Source organism: Helianthus annuus, chromosome 3 (assembly GCF_002127325.2).
Source record: "Helianthus annuus cultivar XRQ/B chromosome 3, HanXRQr2.0-SUNRISE, whole genome shotgun sequence".
In the NCBI taxonomy this organism is placed as follows: domain Eukaryota; kingdom Viridiplantae; phylum Streptophyta; class Magnoliopsida; order Asterales; family Asteraceae; genus Helianthus; species Helianthus annuus.
Genome location: NC_035435.2, coordinates 104313337 through 104325079, shown reverse-complemented (window position 1 = coordinate 104325079; position 11743 = coordinate 104313337). Strand labels below are relative to the sequence as shown.

Below are 11743 nucleotides of genomic sequence, written 5' to 3'. Positions count from 1 at the left end.
CCGGTAGCGAAGCTCTGCCGAAGTGTCTACTGCATTGTATTCGATCTGATATCAATATAAAGACAGTTTAAAGTGATTTCTAGTGCAATTCAGCTGAAATAACACTGATACATCTGTTTCCGCCTTTTGTATTGGTCGAGATCTCTTCTGAACGACTCGTTTGGGTCTGAAAACGATCCTACAAGCATTCACAATGCTAAACTAATCCAGCCATCCCAATGTCGCAGCCCCCGACCCCTACCCTAGGAGCGGGCGCCACGAGGACAGTATCAGTGGTATCGGTGTTTATTTATTTGGCAGCGTGTTAGTGCATATTTTTGTATCTGTAACTTGTTCTTATTTACGATGTAATAGTAAGGTCTTTTGTTAATCGAGTCTGTAATGTTTCCGTCTAGTCGACCATGTCGGATATCCTTCTATCTAGCTTGGTACGACGTTTGTCTCTGTTATGTATGTTAAACAGTTGCTATTGTGCAATGTGTTTGTTTGTTTATGTATGTGTTATGATAAACTGCTGCAAACTGTTTATAGTTGCAACAGTTGCTGTCATGCAGCCTCCCCACGAAGAACCTATTCTTCGTGGGATATCCTGTGCACGAAGAGCCTTCTTCGTGGTGAATGATGTATGACGAAGAACCTCCTTCGTCACATAATGTTTTGTGGGCTTAAGTTCTTCGTCGGCCCATTACATTCTTCGTAGTGTAATAGGCTGGGCTGCATGTATAAATAGCATAGTTCGTCTACTGCGGTTCAGTATGAGAGCTTTGAGAGAGTATGAGAGCATAAGTTTACTCTGAGTCATATCAAACATTGTGTGTATATGTTTGTATCAGTTCTCATCAGTTTGACTAAAATATATTGAATCTTTGGTTACTTTGTGTGTGTTCTACACTGTTTGGTTTGCACTGTCACGGGGATTCCGCACTCGGGATCGCGTTTGTGATAAACAAGGAATAGGTTTCGTGTTGATCCTTCGAGAAAAACGGACCTACAAGTGGTATCAGAGCCATGGTACCCGATTTAGTAAATCTAACCCTTTGCTAAATCACATATGCTCTAGATCTGTGATTTTTGTGAATTTTGTTCAAGATGTAAAAATGGGGAAATATGAAGAAACCCAGATTTGGAACCTAATCTACGGGTCTGAGATGAATCGGACCGTACAAAAAGAGTTGGGTTTTATATTTCACACCAAGTCAACAAGTTTTAATCCTATTTTCTAATAACATGAAATACGGGATGATCTTTGGTGGTTAGTCAGGATAGAGGTGGAGATAGAAATAATGCAAGAAAAACGAGATTAAACGGCCGCGATTGGCGGTTCTGTGGTTGCCGGAATTGTCGCCGGAAAACCTGCCGGAAAAATGGTAGGGATGAAGGTGTTGTTTTGTTTTGTTTTTTTTTTTGAAAGTTTGAGACTTTACAGAACTAGTCCCTCTAGTTTATATTTCAATTAAAATGGTTTTAAAACTTTATTTTCTGTATTTTAAGCTTTGTAAAGATGGCATGTTTCCGAAAACATGCAGAAGGGGACGACATGTTTACGTTATCTTTTTTTATATGTTTTTATTCCCGTACCCGTCCCGTCCCCGCTTCTTGAATTTTTTAGTTTTGTCGTTTCCCGTTCCGGTACCCGCCCCCGTACCCCGTTCCATGGTTGCAAAAGTCGTTAGGCGCTCCCTAGTCGGATTCGGGAGTACTCGGGAAGTACTTGGCTTAGGCGGAGATTACTCGGGGAGTAATTGGCCTGGGAGACCAGTACTCGTGCCTCGGCAGCCTACCCTGTAGCGAGTACTCGGGGAGTACTCGGAGCCTAGGCGGGACTTTTACAACCATGCCCCGTTCCTGTACCCGTCCCAGTGCATCATAGGTTTTCGTCATCTTTTATCATTTTAGAGGTGATTTTCGACAAATCTGGGAATGAACAGTGGCTGTGTTCTTGAAGAATGGTGGCGGCTGATTAAAGAAACTAGGGTTTCTTCAGAACTTTTGACGAAGAACCTCTTCAGTTATCTTCCACGAAGAACTAGTCATTGAATTCGACGAAGAACCTCATAACTCAGTTGACGAAGAACCCTTGTACTCACCTGTGAAGAACCTGATTGTTAACATTGACGAAGAACTGATCAGACAAGGTTCACGAAGAACCTAAATCTTTCATGGGTGTTAACATTGACGAAGAACTGATCAGACATGTCAACCACGAAGAACATCTTTCACCATTAAAGTTGTTCATAGATACTCAGTCACGAAGAACCTTCTATTCAGCTTGAATATCATCTGCAGATGCCAGAACTATAGAAGATGTTGCAGTTGATCGGAGTTGTCACCGGCGAAAGGAGAAGTTGTCCGGCGGTGAGGTTGATTGAGGTTGAAGGAGAGTTTGGAAGAAATTTAGCTCTTGTAACCGTCGATTTCCGAGCACGAATGAACTTAGTTGCAGCAGTGAAATCAGCAATCGCACCACCGATCTCCATTCAATGGTCAGCCGATGTCACTCACCATCATCGGAAATAGATAGCTGGAGATGGTTTGTATGTAAAAGACAGAGGTTGATTCAGATAGAGAATTGGAAGGTGGGGAAATGGATCGAAGGTTGTGATAAAGATGGCAGTGATTTACAGTTGATTGGTAATGGCTTCACATTTTTTTGGGGGTTTTAGTTGGTATCGCAGATATAAGAAAGAATGGTCTGCGATTTTGACTTTTTGATTAGGTTGGAAATTGATGAAGGTTTAAGGAAAGGTTGGTGGAGGCTGCACAAATGTTTTTTATTTGGGGGTTATGAATGTTGTATATCGCAGAGATAATGGACTTCAAGTTGGGCTTTGGGCTCTTTATGAGATTTGGGCCTCTTTGAAAGACATTAACTAATTCATTTTGAGCCTCTTGAAGGTTGTTTTGGATCAACTAAATTTGTTACAAGTTCAAATTGGGCTAGGAGTATAAGATTTGTTTTGTTTTGTTGTGGGCTGTATTTAAGAACTTGGATTATTAGAAGTTGGTGTTCGCAAAGATTATTTGAACCGGGCTTCCAAATTTCAACGTCAAATTCGTACGTGTTCGGGAGCACACGGGATGATGAAGCTTGATGAAAACATGATTTTTGTTAAATGTGGGGTAGTCACGGTTACCGGTGCAAACGTGAAATTTGGTGACTTGACTACTATGGGCCAAAAACGATATGTTTACTTCCGCACGTAAATGTTTATGTTGTTATCGATTTTAGTAAATGCTCGAAAGCATTTTGTTTATTGTCATATTCTCGCATTTGGTAACGATTGAATGAACCTAGAGAGCCAAGACAGGTCCTAACGAGTTCACAAAGTCGAAGAGTTATACCTATGATGAAATTTTTCGGATTAGGTGTTAGCAGAACTTTGGGGGGATACAAGTCGGATCCTACGGGGCTAGGGGACTTTCATTATCAACTAAAATATGCAAAGAAGAAAGCCGTTTTCGTGATTTCTCGAAAAAACCGAGAACATTTGAAAGATTCTACTCAGTGGAGAGAATTTGTTCACTAAAGATTGATGACAGTTCTGCTCAGTGGAGGGAATTTGTAAACATTTGAAGATAAATTCTACTAAGTGGAGAGAATTTATTCTGTGAAATTGACGACAGTTCCTTTGAAGTGGAGGGAATCTGTTAAGGTTTAGAGATCTTACCAAAGAAATGGGGGGATAAAAATTTTCATATGTTGAAATTTCTTCAGTAAAACTAAACGTAATCACAGGTGGTAGAGTTGTGATTTTCTGGTCATACCAACGGTTCGGCGTGGAATGTTTTGCACAGACACATATTTGAGGATTTTAATTAATTCTCCAGCCAGCGTGAAGGGTTTTGCACGGAAACATACAGGTATCTAAAGTCAACAGTAGTTTCAAAGCGATATTCACTGAAGACCTAGGGAATCTTTATGAAAGCTGATAGTTCAAGGCTGAAGACCTACAGGATTCGGTTTTGGGTTTGATGTTTCTTTGGGATTTTACAGGGATCTGGGGGTAACTCAATTCGTTGAGTTTGCATACGATGTACTTGGTCAATCCGACTTCCTGAGTACTGATGCTGAAGATCCATAGTGCATTACGTGGTCAACCTCACAAAGGCGAGACATTAAGATCTGGTTGTAGTTCAACTAAGCGTGTTGTTTGGTTGAGCTTCCACCATTACCACCACGGTGTAGGATCTGATTTAGTGTTTCTTTCACAGTTTTGGATCGATAAGCTATAATAACACTTGAATCCTCAAATCATTTCAGTATGCTGCCCTCCCTAAATCCCCAAATCATTTCGGATTTCAGACCCCAATCCACTAAATTTTGGATCGATAAGCAATAACAACATGCGAATCTCAATGGTAAGGTGTTTTCTCAAGAAAATTTAGGGTTGTAGGTGCTTAAAGACAACATATTTTGTTTCACTTGTTTGGATGTATAGCTGTGTGAATATTAATATATTTTTTATGGTTCTTTTTTAATTAATCTCTTTGTTTTCTTTAACTAGCTTTTACAACCCGCGCGCGTTGCGGCGCAGTAAACCATGATGTCGACTGACACCGACATCCAGATTAAATTTGAGCCATCCGTGATGTCGGCCAACAACTACATTCAAATTAAAATCGCAATTGAGTATCGACACTTGTGAAGATAATATAAAGCACCAAAATTGATGGAAAGAAATAAACCCAAATCAATTTCTTAAAGAGAAGCACCTACAACAACATCATTAAAAGTAAACTTCCAATGTGAACACATCTGATTTGGTTATATATGTGTACCATCAAAAGTAAACTTCCAACATGAACACATCTGATTTTGGTTAGATGTGTGTTCATAGGCTCAGATACCTCCTCATTGTGGATGCAAATCATCATATTGCCACTCCATAACATCGAAGATAGACGATTTCTCTTATATAATCACGACCTATTTAATAATCTTCCTCTACGCCAAAACAACGAAGATAGACGATTTTCTTAAATCAGCACGACCTATATTTAACCGGATCTGAATAGATACCTAAATGTGCAAAATTTGAACAAAAAACATTACACAAACCGGTAAATGCAACCCATGTTGTAAAAATTTATAAACTACATGTAATATGTAAATAAAGTGAAAATGATTACACTCTTAAAAGCCCTGTCTTCTCCTTCATTGTAGCTGATTGCAACAGGAATCATACCATCCCTTTGATTTTTGGCTCTTGTTTTACATGGATTTATCATGATCCACAACCTAGAAAGTAGAAACACCACCTTCACGCCAACACGCCTGCAAATAAATGGCATAGCCTATATTTTTTTCTTTTCTTTTATTTTGAGCTTAATATGATACACAATGAAACTATAAATACCATCTGTTTTGGTAGTTTAAGGGATACGATTTTTTATCAACTTCTCCAAAAAGTTGTGACACAATAAACAGAAACAAAATGAATAGGCTCAGATACTTAACTACTTAACTGTGGAATAGGAACAAAACAGATCCGGATTAAACCATGGATGCAAATACCCAGTTGCATAGTCACAATATATGAACTATGCCATCTGGATTTTGCCCGGCCAAGGTACGACTCCGATCTTCAGTGTCCTTTTTTATGTCGATCATCACAACCTTTAAACAGATTTACAGAAGAGCACTAATACCAGAATAATGACCCACCACAGGTATCACCACCGCCATAGTAACCGCATAAGCACAAAAACCAAAGCGACTCAGGTAACCACGATTGTACCATCATCGTCACCACCAGAGCAGTGGCAGAATACATCATGGCGGAACAACAACCTACAACCGTAGCGACAAACTAAGATTTATGTTGATCAAAACCCCAAAACAAAATCAAAATTACTATGCTTTTAACAGTAAGATTGAAGTTAAAAAAGAAAAAAAAACTAAACCAATAGACTTAGATCAAAACATCATCATCGTCAAGTTCCTCAATGCTATCATAAACAAAGTGCGGCTCAGTCCTGCCACACGGCTGCAACCGGAGTTGCCATGCCATGTGGCCAGAAAGCATCATCATCGGCTACAATCAACAACAAAGAGATACCAAAAACCGTCATAAATAGCACCCGCATTAGTCGTACGTTGGCTCAAAACCAACACCCGATGGATTAACCGATAGCAACAACACAGTGTCATTAACACCGAAATCTGATGTTTCACACAGAGTTTGTAAATCCAAACCAAAACCACATTAACCCCGACACACAATTGTGTAGAAAACCATCGTACAACACAAAAGGCACACCAAAGGTAACACATTTTTCTCCGGCACGAAATCCAAACCCAGCAAAGCAACTAACCTCGTTATCAACCGTGAAAATACTGTTCCCAACCATCACAGATTAATAGATTTGTTACTAATCAGTTACATATACATAAATAAACATCGACTACATCACCACCAGCGTAGTGCTACACCCACCGCCACTACACCGACGTCATCAAAACTGGCCAACGGCTTATGACTCTGTAGCAAACATATACCGTCGTACAAAGAAGTAGTACAATGGGTACACCGAAGCCGGAAAAGACGACGAGATGAGCGCCATAAGCCGGACACACCCACCGCCACCACACCGACCTCATCAACGCCGGTAACCAAAACCCCAGCGGACAAAGAACATCGGTGAGCGGCGGAGATGGGCGTTGAACGGCGGGACGACGAGATGAGCTCCATAGGCCGGATACACCCACCGCCACCACACCGACTTCATCAACGCCGGTAACCAAAAAACCCAGCGGACAAAGAACATCGGTGAGCGGCGGATGTGGGCGTTGAACAGCGGGACGACGAGATGAGCTCCATAGGCCGGATACACCCACCGCCACCACACCGACTTCATCAACGCCGGTAACCAAAAAACCCAGCGGACAAAGAACATCGGTGTGCGGCGGAGATGGGCGTTGAATGGCGACAAGTTGTTTAGAGAGAGAAACATATTCTCAGATGGTCAAGTGAAAGAGAGAGAGTACAACTTTGCTTTTAAGCCCAAAATCAAAACCACACCGCCTCTAGCCACCGTTAAAGTTCAGACAAAGTTGACTGAAATTGATCGATGAATTCATCAGATTGTTCATATGATGAGGAGATGAGTGGGGGGGGGGGAATTAGAAAGGCTAAATGATAACGTGACATCATTAAAACAATTGTGATGATGAATCATCACATAATCACTGTTCATTCAACTCTCTAACTATCATATATTAATTCATTTGGTTATCTGTGTCCCTTTTTTTGCCTTGATATTCCCGCCAGTTCTAAAATGGTTTTTGATGAGGGTGTTAGCAATGGAAGTGGTGGTTGGTGAACATGGTTTTTGATGACCAAGCTTGGTCAAACCCCCAGCTTGGGGTTGTTTGTTAGACCATGTGTAGTGGTAAATCAAAATAATGCCCTCACCATGGGGCATTATTCGACACGTGTCATCCCAGTCAGCATGGGGCATTATAGCATAAAGTGGTGTAGTGGGGCATTATTCCAATAACGCCCATGCAATCATTTCCCAATTATTTTTTTTAATTTAAAACATAAAAAACTTCATTAATTTAAAATAAAAATTACACTACTTGAAATAAAAAAAAAACTGAAAAAAAAAACCGAAAATAAAAAAAACAGAAAATAAAAAAACCGAAAAAAAATAAAGTTAAAACAAAGAAGATTATCTAGAGTCCATATTTTTCTCGAATTTTTTGGCGACGCATTTGCGCAAGGATCAACGCATCGCCTTGGAGGTGGTCGATAGGTTTGGACAAAAACTCAATGTCCTTTTCAATTTGCCTCGCCTCTTGCATCTCGTTAAACTTTTTGGTTTCGGCCACTCGTTCTTTCATAATCTCATAACGTTGGTGGCCGAGGTCGCGAATGTCTTGGAGACGACGGTTCATCTCCTCGAAATCTTCCTTTAACTCGAGATTGGAAGATGACTCGACCGTTTTTTTCCCGGTTCGCTTATCCTTTCTTCTACCGGAGGGTCGGGTCAACTTTTCTTGAAGTTCCTCGTCAACGTCCACCACCTCATTTAAATCGACATTGCGGACATCCGATGTCGGAGTTGAAGGGTCAACGGAGGATGATGTTTTTGACCTTTTAGCTCGACGTCTACTACTAGTCATCATTGGATTAACTAGCGTCCACTTTGGACTTTTTCGTAGTAGATCCCAACACTTATAGTACGTGAAAGGGCATTTCGTCCTCTCGAACTCCTCCAAAGTCCTTGTTAAAACCCCGACGTCACTTTCACCGCTCAGGAGAGTATCGTAGTAACGTTGGTAAACTTCTTGGAACGCGTGAGACTTGTTGTTAATGTCGGTCCATTTGCTAGAAATGGAATCTTTGTCCCGATGTTCGCCTTGACTCCACGTGCTAAAAAAGAGTGCACGAACCCTATCCTAAAAAACGGGACCCGTTTGAAAGTTTGTTACAAATTAAAAAAAAGTAAAAATATAAGTTGTATGTTCAAAATAAAAGTAAAAAATAAGAAAAAAAATATAAGAGTTACCGGTTTCTTCGTCCTCCGAAATGTCGAGCCATGCCCGAGTCAACGTGAATTCCTCCTCCTTCGTCCATTTAATGGTAGTTTTTGTACGTCGAGGTTCGTCCTTATCCTTCTTCTTATGCGACCTTCTGCCGCGTATTGATTTGTCTTGCACCGGTTCGGGTTGCGTCTCCGGCACGACATCGACATCGGGTTCGGATTCGGCTTGTTGTTGTGACGGTTGCGACCCGCTGGCTAGCCGAAGGTGGGAGGCACAAACGGAGTGGCGCCACTCAAGTAAGCCGCGTACGTTAAAAAGCTCGGGTCCATGTCTTGAAGGTTATACGGGTTTTGCGGTTGGGTTGTGTTCGGGTTCGTGGGTCTTGCGGGGACACCAAAAGGGGGTCGGAATGGATGCATGATTGTATAAAAATAGGAGAAAGTGGGTTTTTTTTATAAAAAAATAGAAGAAAGTAGGGAGAAAGTAGGAGTTTTTTTATAAAAAATAGGAGAAAATGGGTTGATATATATATATATATATATATATATATATATATAGTGGGTAAATTTTTGAATTAAAAAAAAATAAATACATTTGACCATTTGGCAACGGTCCAATCTCGCACCCCAATAAAATTTCAGCGTTTTAATTAAAATGCCAAACTGATTTTTTTCGAAAATAACGCCCGGAAACGCCGGGTGTAATGGGGGAGGGGGCGTTATCCGGCGTTTTTTTTGAAAAATTTTTAATAACCACCCCCCATTACGGGTGGTCTTATAACTCAACTCGGTCAATGGCAAAGTTGGTCAAACACACTGCGAATATGAATGGTTTATAAGACCGCCCGTAGCGGGGCGTTTTTTATAAAAAAAATTCAAAAAAACGCCGAAACACGCCCTCAGCCCATTACCCATTACAGCCCGGCGTTTTCGGGCGTTTTCCGAGCAAAAAATTGTTTTGGCGTTCTTCAAATCACGCCGAAGCCCCCAAAACTTCATTTGTTTGCCCAATAAAATCTTGCCATGTGTATATAATATTTGTGTGATTTTGGCAAAGGTTTTTTTTGAAGTTTTAATTATAAAAGGAAGAAGAAAGTTGCAGGTTGTAACTCAAGAAAGAAAAGAAGAAAGCGATTTTAGAAAAGGATTTTGCACATTAAGTCCCTAAAGTTTGATTGTATTTAATAAAAAGATTTAAAGCTCAAAACCTTCAATATTTTCAAGTTTCAAAAATGCTAAATCAGTCCCTAAAGTTTCAAAAATACTTTTTTCCGGGTTTTTTTTTATTTCTAGTATTTTATTTTTTTATTTAGTGAAGTATTTTAAGTTTTTAATTAAAAAAAATTAATTATGATATTATTGGAAGGGGCGTTATTGGGCATTATTATTCCCACCACGACACTTTTGCAATAACGTCCAATAATGCTCCCATCCAATAATGCTCACATGCTTACTGTACTGCCACATGGTAGAAAATGCCCCATGGTGGGGGCATTATTGAGCTAACCACTACGCATGGTCTAATGGGGAAGGAGATACAGGGGTAAAAAGACTTTATTGCCCCCACATGGGTTGCATATGACCAAGCTTAATGTTTAAAACAAACCAAGTTAGTGTTAATGGATCTAAGATGCAATGAGTTTTTCAAACAAAGGGTTGTGACTGAAATTATTGAAGTTAAAGGGCATCTATTGCAATCTCATACAAACATAAAGGACCAAAAGTGTAATTTACCCTAATACAAATCTGTGTCGTGTGTATGTCTATATAGTTATTTATACAGCAAGTGTTCGTGATCTCGAAACCCTTAAGATACGTGTCTAAGTAAAAATTCAAAAAAAATATTTAAAGTCATTAATTATCAAATGCACATAAATAGACCTATACGTAAATAATTTATAAACACATGTCTTGATGTCCTGATTGATTTATCACAGGCGTTCATCTCCATCACATCGTTTACCAGAAATCCCTAGATTTTTGCCAGGTGCCACACAATAACAAGGGGTAGTAATGCTTATACGATTCCGAATCAATCAGCGAAGTCCTTCCTTGAGTTCTCTGGGAGCTACTAGCCTGACAAAAGACAGATATTGCTCAGTAAACTGAATAGTTGATACATAGATTTTAAGAAACTAAGAAAGGGTAAAAGTTTAGTGTAGAACACAAAAGAAACCTGTCCAGCGGAAATAGGTGATGATATAAGGAGGCTCACTTTCCATTTGTCATAACCTTTCCCACACAACTACCACTCTCGAACTTCCAAACCCTAGATTGTCAATTCATTTTGTATGTAATCAAACTTGTTTGTGTGAATCGAATACAAATCAATGATATTTAGATCATTGCGTATACATTTGGTAGATCCATCAGTGGATTCCACACACTATGGATCTGAATTGGTTAAATGTGTTCTTAAGTTTTGTGAAGAAAAAGATAACATCCTAGGCTTTCAATTTTAATTAATGGGTGGAGTTTAAGAAACCTTCCTACAACTATAAGCATAGTAACAATTTCAATTGAATTCTTTTGTGGGGTGTCACCGGACCTTGATGTCAGGTTGTGTTTGGTTTATTTAACCATGCAGTTTGCTCGAAACTACTCAGCTTCTCTTTGCAGTGGACACTTTTTCTAGTTGTGTGTGATACTTACCAATTTCATATTAGCACATAAAAAACTTCAAGTGTAAGGAGTAATGTAGCTAGGAAAGGGGTATTTGTTTTTAACATTTACAAACTACTAGTATTAAAAGAAGCTTATGTGAAAGTGATATAATAAAAACCATATATGATACGTATATATCAAACAAATAAAAAACAATACCAAAATAATATAATTGCGAGAAGCTCCAACAAATTGACAAGTAAATAAATAAGAATGAGATTTTACCATATATGCACATTTATTTCCGAGATCACCAATTCCAACGACGGATTCTTTTCCTGGTCAAATCTGTGTAAAGAAGATCTGACGACAATTATTCAAATATAATGTTTTACTTAAATTTTTATTACTATATGATCCAAACAATAAATTCAAATTCACCCAAAAAAAAAAAAAAGAAAGAGAAACGGATTAAAATTTAGGTACTAGTTTCTTAAGTCATTTAAATGAATACCAAAAATGATATGTTTTTACATAAATTCTTACTTTTTTATTTTCACAAATACATCTTATTTAATTCACACTTTTAGCAAAGTTGAGATCATGTTCAGAAAGCATAAAGAACTAAATATGAATGTGTACATGTGGC

At 39.1% G+C, this 11743-nt stretch overlaps 1 long non-coding RNA gene across 1 annotated transcript; it reads right to left on the bottom strand.

The window, feature by feature from the left end:
• Nucleotides 1-10385: 10385 nt before the first annotated feature.
• On the bottom strand, nt 10386-10754 carry LOC110927891. Its single transcript, XR_002585982.2, has 2 exons — nt 10667-10754; nt 10386-10566 (listed from the first exon to the last, which is right to left on the bottom strand). It is a non-coding gene; the product is annotated as an uncharacterized LOC110927891 (long non-coding RNA).
• Nucleotides 10755-11743: the final 989 nt, after the last annotated feature.